The following is an 11,441-nucleotide window of genomic DNA, read 5'->3' as shown; positions in this document are numbered from 1 at the left end:
GAATAAGCCTAACCAGAGAAACAAAAGATTTTTTAATTAATTATTTTATTTATTTACGTTTCAAATATTGTCTACTTCCCAGTCCCCCTCCATGAGCTCCCATCCCCATCTCCTTTGCCTCTAAGAGGGTGCACACCCATACACTACCACCTCACCCTCTAGCATCCCCCTTCTCTGGGACATCAAGCCTCCACAGGACAAAGCACATACACACCCCCACTGAGGCCAGACAAGTTAATCCTCTGCTATATATGTAGCTGGGGCCACAGACCAGCCCATGTATGCTCTTTGATTGGTGGTTTAGTCCCTGGGAGCTCTGAGGAGTCCAGTTAGTTGATACTGTTGTTCTTCCTATGGGGTTACAATCTTCAGCTCTTTCAGTCCTTCCTCTAACTCTTCCATAGGGACCCCCAGGTTCAGTTCATGTGTTGGCTATAAGTATCTGCATCTATCTCAGTTAGGTGCTGTCAGAGCCTTTCAGAGGACAGCCATGCCAGGCTCCTATCTGCAAGCGCATGTTGGCATCAGCAATAATATCAGAGTTTGGTGTCTGTGCATGAGATGGATCCCTAGGAGGGGTGGTCTCTTGGTAGACTTTCCTTCAGTTTCTGCTCCATTTTTTGTCCCTGCATTTCTTTTAGATAGGAACAATTCTGGGTTAAAAACTTTGAGATTGGTGGGTGATCCCATCTCTCAACTGGGGGCCATGTCTATCTACTAAAGATGGTCTCCTTGGGTTGAGTCACCCTGTGGTTGGTCATTTCAGCTAATGTTATCTCCACTGGTCCTGAAAACCTTCCACATCCCCGGTGTCTGGGTCTTTCTAGAGATTCCCCCTATCCCCTACCCAACACTGCTGTATATTTCTATTCTTTCTCCTCACCCTCTGGACTTCTCTCCTGTCTTCTCCCATACCTGATCCTACCCTGCCTTTTTCTCTTTCCTTCCCCTCTTCCATCCAGATCCTTCCCTCCCTCTGCCTCCCATGATTATTTTGTTCTCCCTTCGAAGTGGGATTAAAGCCAAATTGGAAATAGTTCTATCTGAAGACCCAGCTAAACCGCTCCTGGGCATATACCCAAAAGATGCTCCATCATAACACAAGGACAAGTGCTCCACTGTGTTCATAGCAGCCTTATTTATAAAAGCTAGAAGCTGGAAACAACCCAGATGTCCCTCAACAAAAGAATGGATACAGAAAATGTGGTACATTTACACAATGGAACACTACTCAGCTATTAAAAACAAGGACATCATGAAATTTGCAGGCAAATGGATGGAACTAGAAAATATCACCTCAAAGGACATACATGGTATGTACTCATTGATAAGTAGATATTAGCCAAAAAGTTCAGAATACCCATGTTACAACTCATAGACCATATAAAGCTCAACAAGAAGGAAAACCCAAATATGGAAACAAAAGACCTTTTCAATGAGAACTTTAGGACTCTAAAGTAATACACTGAAGAAGACACTAGAAGCTGGGCTGCTCTCCCATGCTGATTTGTGAAAGCAGCTATCCCATTAAAAACAGCCTGCAGATTCAATACAATCCCAACCTCAATCCCAGGGCTTTTCTTCACATACCTAGAAAAAAGAAGTCTCAAAATGTATTTCATTTATCCACCTAATTGTTATGATTAGGACTTCTAAGAGGTACTATTTTTAAAATTATATCACCTAATATTCTAATTAACTCACAAATAAAGACATTACAGAGCGGGTGCAAGGAGGTGACTCCAACACCCGCTGAGCACCAAACTCCACACATCTCAGTAAACAGGTCCTATTTTGGATACAAGTTTTAAGAGTGGAATCTTTGTCTTATTCCTGACCTTAGATGAGAACACTTTAAGCTTGTCATTATTGAGTGTGGGGCACGCTATGTGCTTGTTATATATGATCGTCTCCATTACAGTGACGATCATTATTTCTACACCTGCTTTCTTGAGAGTTCTTGCTATGAAACGATGTTAAATTTGTCAAATGGTTTTGTGCATCTTCAGAGATGCTCATGTGCTGTCACGTTTATGAATTTGCATGTGCCAAGCTATTCTTGTATCCAGGGATACATCCCATTTAAACGTGGTGCATGGTTTGTTTTTAATATTGGGGTAAGTTCAGTCTGTTAGCATTTTGCTGAGAATTTTTCATTTATGTTCTTTTAGAAGAGTAGCTTATGATTTTTTTTTTTACATAAAGTATGTGTCTGTAGCTTTAGGAAGGGAATAATGCTGTCTTCATAAAATGGGCTTTTAGATACCTCAGGGTTGTTGGGTTCTTTTTTTTTTTTTTTCACTTTTTTGGGACTAGTTGGAAATTTTTGGCATTAATTCTTCTTTCTCTGCTTGTTAGAATTTAGCTGTGAAGCCACCTGGTCCTTGGGTGTGCTTCCTTGGGAGGACTTTGATTACAAATTCAGTCTCATTACCTGTTTTGCATTTCTGTGTCTTCACTCTAGATAGGGGCAGGAGCTTAGTCACTTCCGAGCTACCTGATGTACTGGTGCATAGCTGCACAGCGGCCTCTTATAAGCATCGTTCTGACATGCTATCAGTTATAATAGCTCGATTATAGTTAGTGTAATTGAGTCATCTCTCACTCTTCTGGTAAAGCTCTGGAAAATACATCTGTTCAAACAGTATCCCAGTTTTATTGATTTTTTATGTGTTTCTAGGCTCTAGTTCATGTATTCATCATTATTATTTCTCTTCTTCTATCTTTTGGCTTAGTTGTTTTTATTTTGTTTGTTCCCTGAGCACAGACTTGGATTATTTACTCTCACACTCTTGTTTTCCTCAATCCAAGCAGACACCACGGTAAACTTCCTATTGACCATAGCTTTTGCTGGACCCCAGCTATTTGGGGTCTGTGGTGTTTCCATTTTCTTTAGTCTTTTTTTTTATTAGATATTTTCTTTATTTACATGCCATATGATTTCTCCTTTCCCAGTTTCCTCTCCAAACAACAACAACAAAAAGCAAAAAACAACAAGAACAAACCCCTGTTGCCTCCCTCCTCCCCCTGCTTGCCACCCCACCCTCTCCCACTTATTGGCCCTGGCATTCCCCTACACTGGGGCACAGAACCTTCACAGGGCCAAGGTCCTCTCCTCCTATTGATGATCGTTTTTGCAATCCTCTACTATACACATGCTGTCAGAACAATCAGTCCCACCATGTATACTCCTTGGTTGGAGTTTTAGTCCCTGGGAGCTCTGAGGGTACTAGTTAGTTCATATTGTTGTTTGTCCTAAGTGGCTGCAAACCCTTCAGCTCCTTGGGTCCTTTCTCTAACTACTTCATTGGGGACCCTATACTCAGTCCAATCGACGGTTGTGAGCCTCTACTTCTGTATTAGTCGGATACTGTCAGAGCCTCTCAGGGGACAGTTATATCAGGCTGGCTTGTCCTTCCTTCAGTCTCTGCTCCATAGTTAGTCTCTGTAACTCCTTCTGTGAGTATTCCAGGGTATTTTGTCCCCCCTTTTAAGAAGGAATGAAATGTCTTTAGTCTTAATATACTTACATTATATCCTTTGCTTTCTTCCTTTTTCTTTATTTTATACCTTTTATTTTAGTCTCTGATAATTTCATAATGCATACAATGTAGCTTGACCCTATCCTTCTTGAACTCCCCTCCCTCCCCACACTCCTTTGAACACCGCTGAGCACACATTTCTCCTACCTTCGCCTTCATATCCTGTCTTAAATACAACAAAAAGCCTCACTAAGCAATTAGTGTTGCCTGTTGGTAAATTGATTAATCCTGATGGCTTGACCTTATGCAGGTTGTATGCAGATAACCATAGCTACATGAGATAAGAGTGTGTTATGTACAGAAGGTAGCATTGCCTGGAAACCCTCCCCACCCTCTGACTCTTAGATTCTTTCCGGTCTCTCTTCACTGTTCATTGAGCCCCAGTGGGGTTGGCACAGGTGTCCCATTTAGGACTGGGCACCCAGTAGTCACAATTCTCAGGTCTTTGCATTCACTGCTGTCCACTTCAGAAAGAAGCTTCTCTAGCCAGGGTTAATAGCAGCACTGATCTGTGGGCATCAGCATGTATTTAGATGGCAGAGTGGCCTATTCACTAGATAGGACAACAGTCACCGGTTCCCTCCTAGGGATTATGCTCTCTGAAGTCAAGTTTATACTACCACACAGAAATTTCCTCATGTATAGTGGGCCTCAGATCCAATCAGAAAGCAATGGATTATCCCTACAACTTCCATGCTAATGTTGCATCGAGGAGCAGGTCTCCCCTGGCTGCTTGGCATTATAGTATCTAGGGTTTACCACTAAGTAATACCATTAAAGACTTTTCTCCCTAAGAGGTCTCCAGTGCATCTTCCAGCATAATGAAAACATGCCATCAAAGAAGTTCCTGCTTGATTTCTGCTCTGTAATCAAAGTATGGGGTGTCTTCAGCCACAAGGTCTTAGCACCTAGTTACGGCGGACAGTCAAGATGAATGTTAGTAGCTTGTGTTGTTTGGGCAGCTTGTGGGGCCTCAAAGACTAGGAATTTATAGGCAGGTATCCCATGACTGGCACTGAAATTTTCACTTATAACCCATGTCTTCTGGAGTCAGCACTGTCCATTCATACATGGATTAAAACCACTAGTGATTAATTCCAAGATAGCAATACGTCACTGCCACAGTAAGGACAGAAATAAAGGTTCTTCTCTTTGCAGGCATAGCCAAGAGTGAGCCCAGGTTAGAAAGCTTTCCTTCGTGTTCCCTGTATCTCCTGTCTTCCTAAACAAGGAGCTCACTCTTTCTTTATTGAATTGCATATAAAACATCACACAGGAAAGGAATTGGACACTTTGTAGAAATCTTTACCACCATTTTACAAGGGATTAAGTCATTGGCTCCAACTGACCCCTACCGACCCAGAAAGCAAACAGTACTGCAAATAGCATCATTTATCAACCAGTATAAAAATGTTGTGCTTAACATTTATGGTGGATATTCAGTTTAAAGTATTGCTTTCTTCCTCTGTATTTCTTGTTTTCAATAAATGACACACATTCATTGTTCTGGGTCAGGGGCATGAAAGGGTACATGATCTAAGATTATAGCTATGCATTACTTTAGGTGGTAATGGTTGATTACATGGGACTACCCAAGGCAAGTAAGGTTGTTTGTTACTTTATTCTCTTAAAAGAAAGTTAAAAAAATAGGTAGAATAGCAGGTTTAAGTCTTATGTGACACCACCTCTGGCTGTGGAGCCTAGCAAATGTCCCCGTCTTTTAGAATCTAAAAGGCATCGTTATCATCATGTACTGTCACACCCACACCCAGGATACCAGTGTTCAAATTCTTTATTTTAAAAATTAGCTTTAAAAAATAGTGAGTTTTTATAAGAGCATTCCATTCACTAGCCAACTAACTTCTATCCCTCCTTCTTGATTTCCTTTTTGTCCCATTGGTTTTTCACTAATGTGTTTAAGTCCTAGGCATTTATGAAAATTTCAGAATTCTTCGGCTATTGATCTCTGTTTTTATTCAGTGTGATCAGAAAAAAAACAATATTTGAAATTATTATAATTTTCTTGACCTTGGTAAGATTTATTTTGTGTATCAACATGTGATCCATCCTGGAGAATGTGCCCTGTGTTGATGCAAAAGATGCAGGCACTACTGCTGTTGCTGTGGTGTTCTGCATACATCTGTCTTTCTATTTTATCCATAACCCTACTGCTTTCTTGACTTCCTGTCTGGATGACCTATGCATCCTCTGAAGTGTGGTTTTTAAGTCCATCACTACTGTCCTTCGGCTACTTCTTTCTGTTAAGAACCCTTTGTTTATTTATGGCTCTGCCATTGGTTAGGTGCATGTATTGCAGTATTCATCTTAACAAGTTGACGCCTCCATGATCTTTGTCTGTTAATGTACCCTCTTTGCTCTGATGCAATCATTAGTAGAATAGTAACTTGACTAAAAATGGTCAAAAAACATAAACAAATGTTTCTAAAAGGAAGACAGAAAATAGCCAGTAGACATATGGAAAACAGTATGTCACCTGTCGTTATGCATATTACAATCTCTGAACCATCCATCACGTCAGGTAGGAAACTTTCTCTTTTGCTAGGTATTTGTTTGGAATACTTTTTCCATCCCACATTCTTTTCTATGTAAACTAAAGGGAGAGGTTTGTGAGATGTATATTATTGGACTTTAAAAATATGCAGGAAGTACAGAGATGGCTCAGCAGATGAGAGTACTTGCTGCTCTTCCAGAAAACCTGTGATTTAGTTTCCAGCACCCACCCATGTTGGGTGGCTCATAATCAGACGTAATTCCAGGAGATCAGACACCCTCTTCTGGCCTCCTCAGGTACCTACTACATGTGGTAAAACACATGAACACACACACACACACACACACACACACACACACACACACACACTTTCTGTCTCTCTGTCTCTCTGTCTCTCTCTCTAACACACACACAAACACACACACACACACACACACACTAATCAAAATTAAAATACATCTTGAAAACCATAAAATAACTCCATTTAGTTCCCAGTCTTTAAACAAGAAAAGTAATCTTTTTCTTTTTTTATTGGTTATTTTATTTATTTACCTTTCAAAAGTTATTCCACTCCCCAGTTTCCCCTCTATAACCCCCTATTCCCTCCCCCTCCCCCTGCCTCTATGAACGTGCTTCCCCACCTACCCACCCACTCCCTCCTCCCTGCCTTGGCATTCCCCTACACTGGGGCATTGAGCCTTCACAGGACCAAGGGCCTCTCCTCCCACTGATGCCTAACAAGACCATCCTCTGCTACATATGCGGCTGGAGCTATGGGTCCCTCCATGTGTACTCCTTGGTTGGTGGTTTAAGGGGAGCTTTGGGGGGTCTGGTTGGTTGATATTATTGTTCTTCCTATAGGGTTGCAAACCCCTTCAGCTCCTTCAGTTCTTCCCCTAACTCCACTGGGGAGTTTGGTTACTTGACTGAGTGTGTCTGCTTCTGTATTGGTCAGGCTCTGGCAGAGCCTCTCAGGGGAAAGCTGTACCAGGCTCCTGTCAGCAAGTGCTTCTCAGCAACACACAGCATCTGGGTTTGGATCTGCACCTCAGAAGCGGGGCAGTCTCTGGATGGCCTTTCCTTCAGTTTCAGATCTACTTTTTGCCTCTGTATTTCCTTTTGACAGGAGCAATTCTAGATGAATAATTTTGAGATGGGTAGGTGGCCCCATCCCTCAGCTGGGGGCGGTTCCTATCCACTGGCTGTTTACTGGCTCCTCTGTGCTTTTTTTATGCTTTTCTTGCCAACTTCTCATGTGACTTGTTAAAACTTTGCAGTGATCTTTGATTTCTTTTTCATCAACTTTTTACATCAAGTAGAGATTTTTTTTTTTCTTTGTGGGTACTTTGAGGTTTGCATGAAACATCTTAGAGATATACTATTCAATTTAGGCTAATTATACTCTAAGCACATTAAACTCTGCACTCTTACCTCTCACACACATACGATTGAGGTCACACTTTACATATTTTCTGTTATGTATCAGTTCCTGTATTACTGCATCTATGATTATTTTTAATCTTTTCATCTTTTAACTTCTACATTCGAGTTAAGTGATTTGCACATCACCATGAGAATATGAAAGTATTATGAATTTGATTATTGTGACTTCTGGTGTTAATTGTCAACTTAACAGCATTTAGAATCACCTGGGAGAGGGGCCTCTGGGCATTGCTGTAGGGGGATCATGTTGATTATGTTAATTGATATAGGGAGACTCATCTTAACAGTGGGAAGGACCATTCCCTGGGCGGGGGATGCTGAACTGTCAAAACCAAGAAAGCCAGCTGAGCAGCAGTAGCATCCATCCCTCTGTTTCCTGATTGTGGGTGACATGTGACCAGCTCCTATTGAATTGCCTTCCCTACCATGATGAACAGCAACCTTAAAACATTTATGATTGCTGCACAAGCTAACTATCCATCAACAGTGTACAAGGGTTTCCCTTTCTCTAGATTCTTGCTAGCATTTATTATTCCTGTCTTTTTGGTAATAACTATCCCAACAGTGACATAGCATTTTAAAGTGACTTTAAAATACATTTCCCCAGTGAGTAGTCTAGTATAAACCATTTTTAGTTATCTGTTGACCGTCTTTATATCTTCTTTTGAAAGGAAGAAAATGACTGCTAAAGCTTTGACCAACTTTCAGTTAGTTTTTTTTTTCTCTTGCTGTTGAATTTCAAAAGTGTCTTAATTAAAATTTAAGGGTTTAACCATAAATCAGATATGTAGCTTACAATTATTTTTCCAGGCTATAGGTTACTTTTTTCATTTTATTATCTCAGCTGCTTTCCAGAGCTTTTTGGTTGACATAGACACATTTACTCACTTTAATTTTTTTAGCCCAAGATTTCTGATATAATATCCCAGAAATCATTGATGAGGCCAATGTCAATCAACTCTTCTATGCTTGTCCAAAAAAATTATGATTTGAGGTTTCATTCTTAAGTCTTTTATGCATTTTTAGTTAAATATTCTGTCCTTAAACTTTGGTTTACCTCAAATGCTTTTCTTTCTCCTTAGTTTTTAAAAGGCAGCTTTGTTGGGTATAGAATTCTCATTTGATGTTTTACACACACACACACACACACACACATACACACACACACACACACACACACACAGTACTTTGAATCTATCATTCACTTTTTGTGACGCATGGTTTGAATTAATAATTTCATGGATAGCCCTCTTGGTTATTCCTTGTATGTGACCAGTCTCGTCGCTTGTTACTTGGAAGATTCTCTAATGAGGTCTAAGGATTATCTCAATATTGGAGGCTTGCCTAGCGTATGTATAAACATAAATTCAATCCAAGTCTCTAACACTGGAACAAAAGAAGAAAAGATTCCTTTTTTTGTTTTGACTTTTGACAGTTTGACTATAATGTGTCTTGGAGTGTTTCTCTTTGGACTGTACTTCTTGAATTCCTCAGGACTTGGTGTCATTTTAGCCATTATTTCCTTCAATAAACTTTATATCCCCCTCTCTCTTTCTTCTTCTGGGACTTTTATAACTCATGTTTAGAATTTGATGGTATTTTCTTGGTTCCTTGTAATTTCTTTGTCATTGAATCTTTTTGTTCTTGTAATGTAATGATTTCAAATTCTACCTCTGAATCAACTTACTAATTCTACTTCATGATCAAGTTTATTGTTTACATTATCTATTGTAAATGTTTTCATTCTGTTACAGTGTGCTTTAATTTTACAATTACTGTTTTGGTTCCCTTTGTGTCTCCTTTTTCTTTATTAAATGCCAAATTTTGTTCATGAATTGCTTCCTGCTTCACATGGCTGGCTCTTTGTATACTGTTACATTTCATTAAGCTTCTTTAAAATGATCATTTCAAGTTATTTCTTAAGCAATGTGTAGCTCTCCATTTCTTAGAGCTCAGTTTTGGAGTGTTATTCATTTCCTTTGTTGGCACCAACTATTCCTAATTCTTTCTTATTATGTTGGCTCATGTAGTTAGTAACCTATGCAGTGGATGGAGCACTATGAGTGGACTCTTTCAAGTCTTTAAAGACCAGCAGTAGCAGTTCATAAACCTACCGTTAGACCCCTACACTGGAGGAATTTTCTTAGGATTCTGGTGGTATTGATGTGGACATGAATCATGTGACTGACCTCAAGTCCATAGTGGATCCATGGTTAGTAGGAGCTTTTCTGGCCCCTAAGGTAGCTGTTACTAAGCCCTTGGTCCATGGAACTTGAACTGAGATGAAAATCTGTCTTAGAATTCCCAGATGGTATACTGACCAACAGGTTCGAGGGTGAGTATTGATTCTCTAGATCCCTGGGAGTACTTACACTAGATCACTGGGAGCAAATTTGACTCACTGATAAGAAAAATACAATTTATTTTCCAAATTGGCTATGTCATCTTAAATTCCTACCACCAAATCCTGAGAAATAAAGTTACTTTATGTTGTCATCAATGCTTGCTATTGCCAGTTCCTTGTATCCAGTTTCATCTGTTTGAATAAATATACAATGTCTCTTTGTGGGTTCTTGTTAATTTTTAAATAAAAATAAGCTTATAATGTGTCTTTGCCATTATTTGTTTCAATATTTTCTGACTTTATTGTGTTATTTGATTTCTTTGTAGCTGACCTATAAGAATGTAATAAGAGTCTAGATGTTCTCGTTACCTTAGTGTGCTTCTAATGACAAAATCTTTCAATTTTGATGAAGTATAATTCTAAAAATTTTTCAATTTATTTATACTTCCTTGTTTTAAGAAATATTGACTTGACTCAAGTTCACGAAGATAGTTGACCTATGTTTTCTTCCAGAAGTTTTATAAACTTAGATTTTACATTTAGGAATAAGATGAACTTTAAATCTTCATGTGCATACTAGGAATGACTTGAGGGTTTCCCTTGCTTTGTTTTTTCATATGGCTGTCCAGCTGTTCCATCAGTATTTGTCAAAAAGAATATCCTTGTCAAGTTCTGTTAAAAGATCAAAGGCATGACTGTAAATGTTAAGAGTCAGCTTCACAAAAGACGGATTGTGTTCCAGAGGGGGCAGGAGAAGAGCATTGCTCAGAACCAGAAAGCTGATGGGAAAGCTGGAGGCAGGCAGAACCATAAGACAATGCAAAGACAAGTGGAACCATCCTGCAGTTCCACCCCCTACTCCTTGGGAGATGAGAAGAAGAAACCCAGACCAAAGCCACAGTTAAAGCTAAAAATCTCTAATGAAAAGAGACAATCCTAGCCACACAAGAATCCCACAGAGCTTGCAAGCCTTGAGTCTATAGGCGGGGTTAGTGAGACCATGCCTCTTCCTGCATGGAAGACAGCAAGGGAAAAGAAACCCAGTATGTCTCTCCCCATACCTCAGAGATATATAGCTAGGTAGGACCTAGGTTGGTCCTCGGATTGTGAAGAGCAAAGTGGTCAGTGGCACTGTCTTCTTTGGCAAAGAGAAAGCCCAGTCACCTAAGAATGAAAACAGACTCTGATATCCCAAGGTTATCACAAGCAGACTGCTTGGTCTCTGGAGCTTCTCCATGCTACCTGTGGTTTGATACTGGGTACAACTGAGGACTCTGAGTCCAGATCTGACGTGGGCACTGATTTCTGTAGCTTCTACCTTCCTACAGAGCCATTTGCTGGTGGATGGGCTCTGAAAACCCTGTGAGCAGCAGGCAGAGTTCTCTGTTCTCTCCCCTCAGTGCAGACCTCTGTGGTCTCTTTGCTTCTCCAACTCTCTAACATTAAGAGGATACCTTAAATGAATACCAACCTCAGGTGAGCCAAGTAGAAAGCATCTGGAGTGAGGGGAACCTGTCTGGTCCCCAGGCCACAAAGCTCACCATGGTTGACAATGGCTCAGGGCCTGTGAAAAGAGAAACCTACAATGAATGAAAACAGA

At 40.1% G+C, this 11,441-nt stretch overlaps 1 long non-coding RNA gene across 1 annotated transcript in view; it reads right to left on the bottom strand.

Moving 5' to 3' along the window:
- Positions 1-9,727, bottom strand: part of LOC116073455 — a 92,206-nt gene extending 82,479 nt beyond the window's left edge. The window contains exon 1 of the long non-coding RNA XR_004111809.1: positions 9,687-9,727. This is a non-coding gene — a long non-coding RNA (uncharacterized LOC116073455). The remainder of the gene's footprint in view (positions 1-9,686) is intronic.
- Between the last annotated feature and the right edge of the window lie 1,714 nt (positions 9,728-11,441).

Source organism: Mastomys coucha, unplaced genomic scaffold, assembly GCF_008632895.1.
Source record: "Mastomys coucha isolate ucsf_1 unplaced genomic scaffold, UCSF_Mcou_1 pScaffold23, whole genome shotgun sequence".
Classification (NCBI taxonomy): domain Eukaryota; kingdom Metazoa; phylum Chordata; class Mammalia; order Rodentia; family Muridae; genus Mastomys; species Mastomys coucha.
The sequence above is the reverse complement of the archived record's forward strand: the minus strand, read 5'-3'. Positions and strand labels throughout refer to the sequence as shown.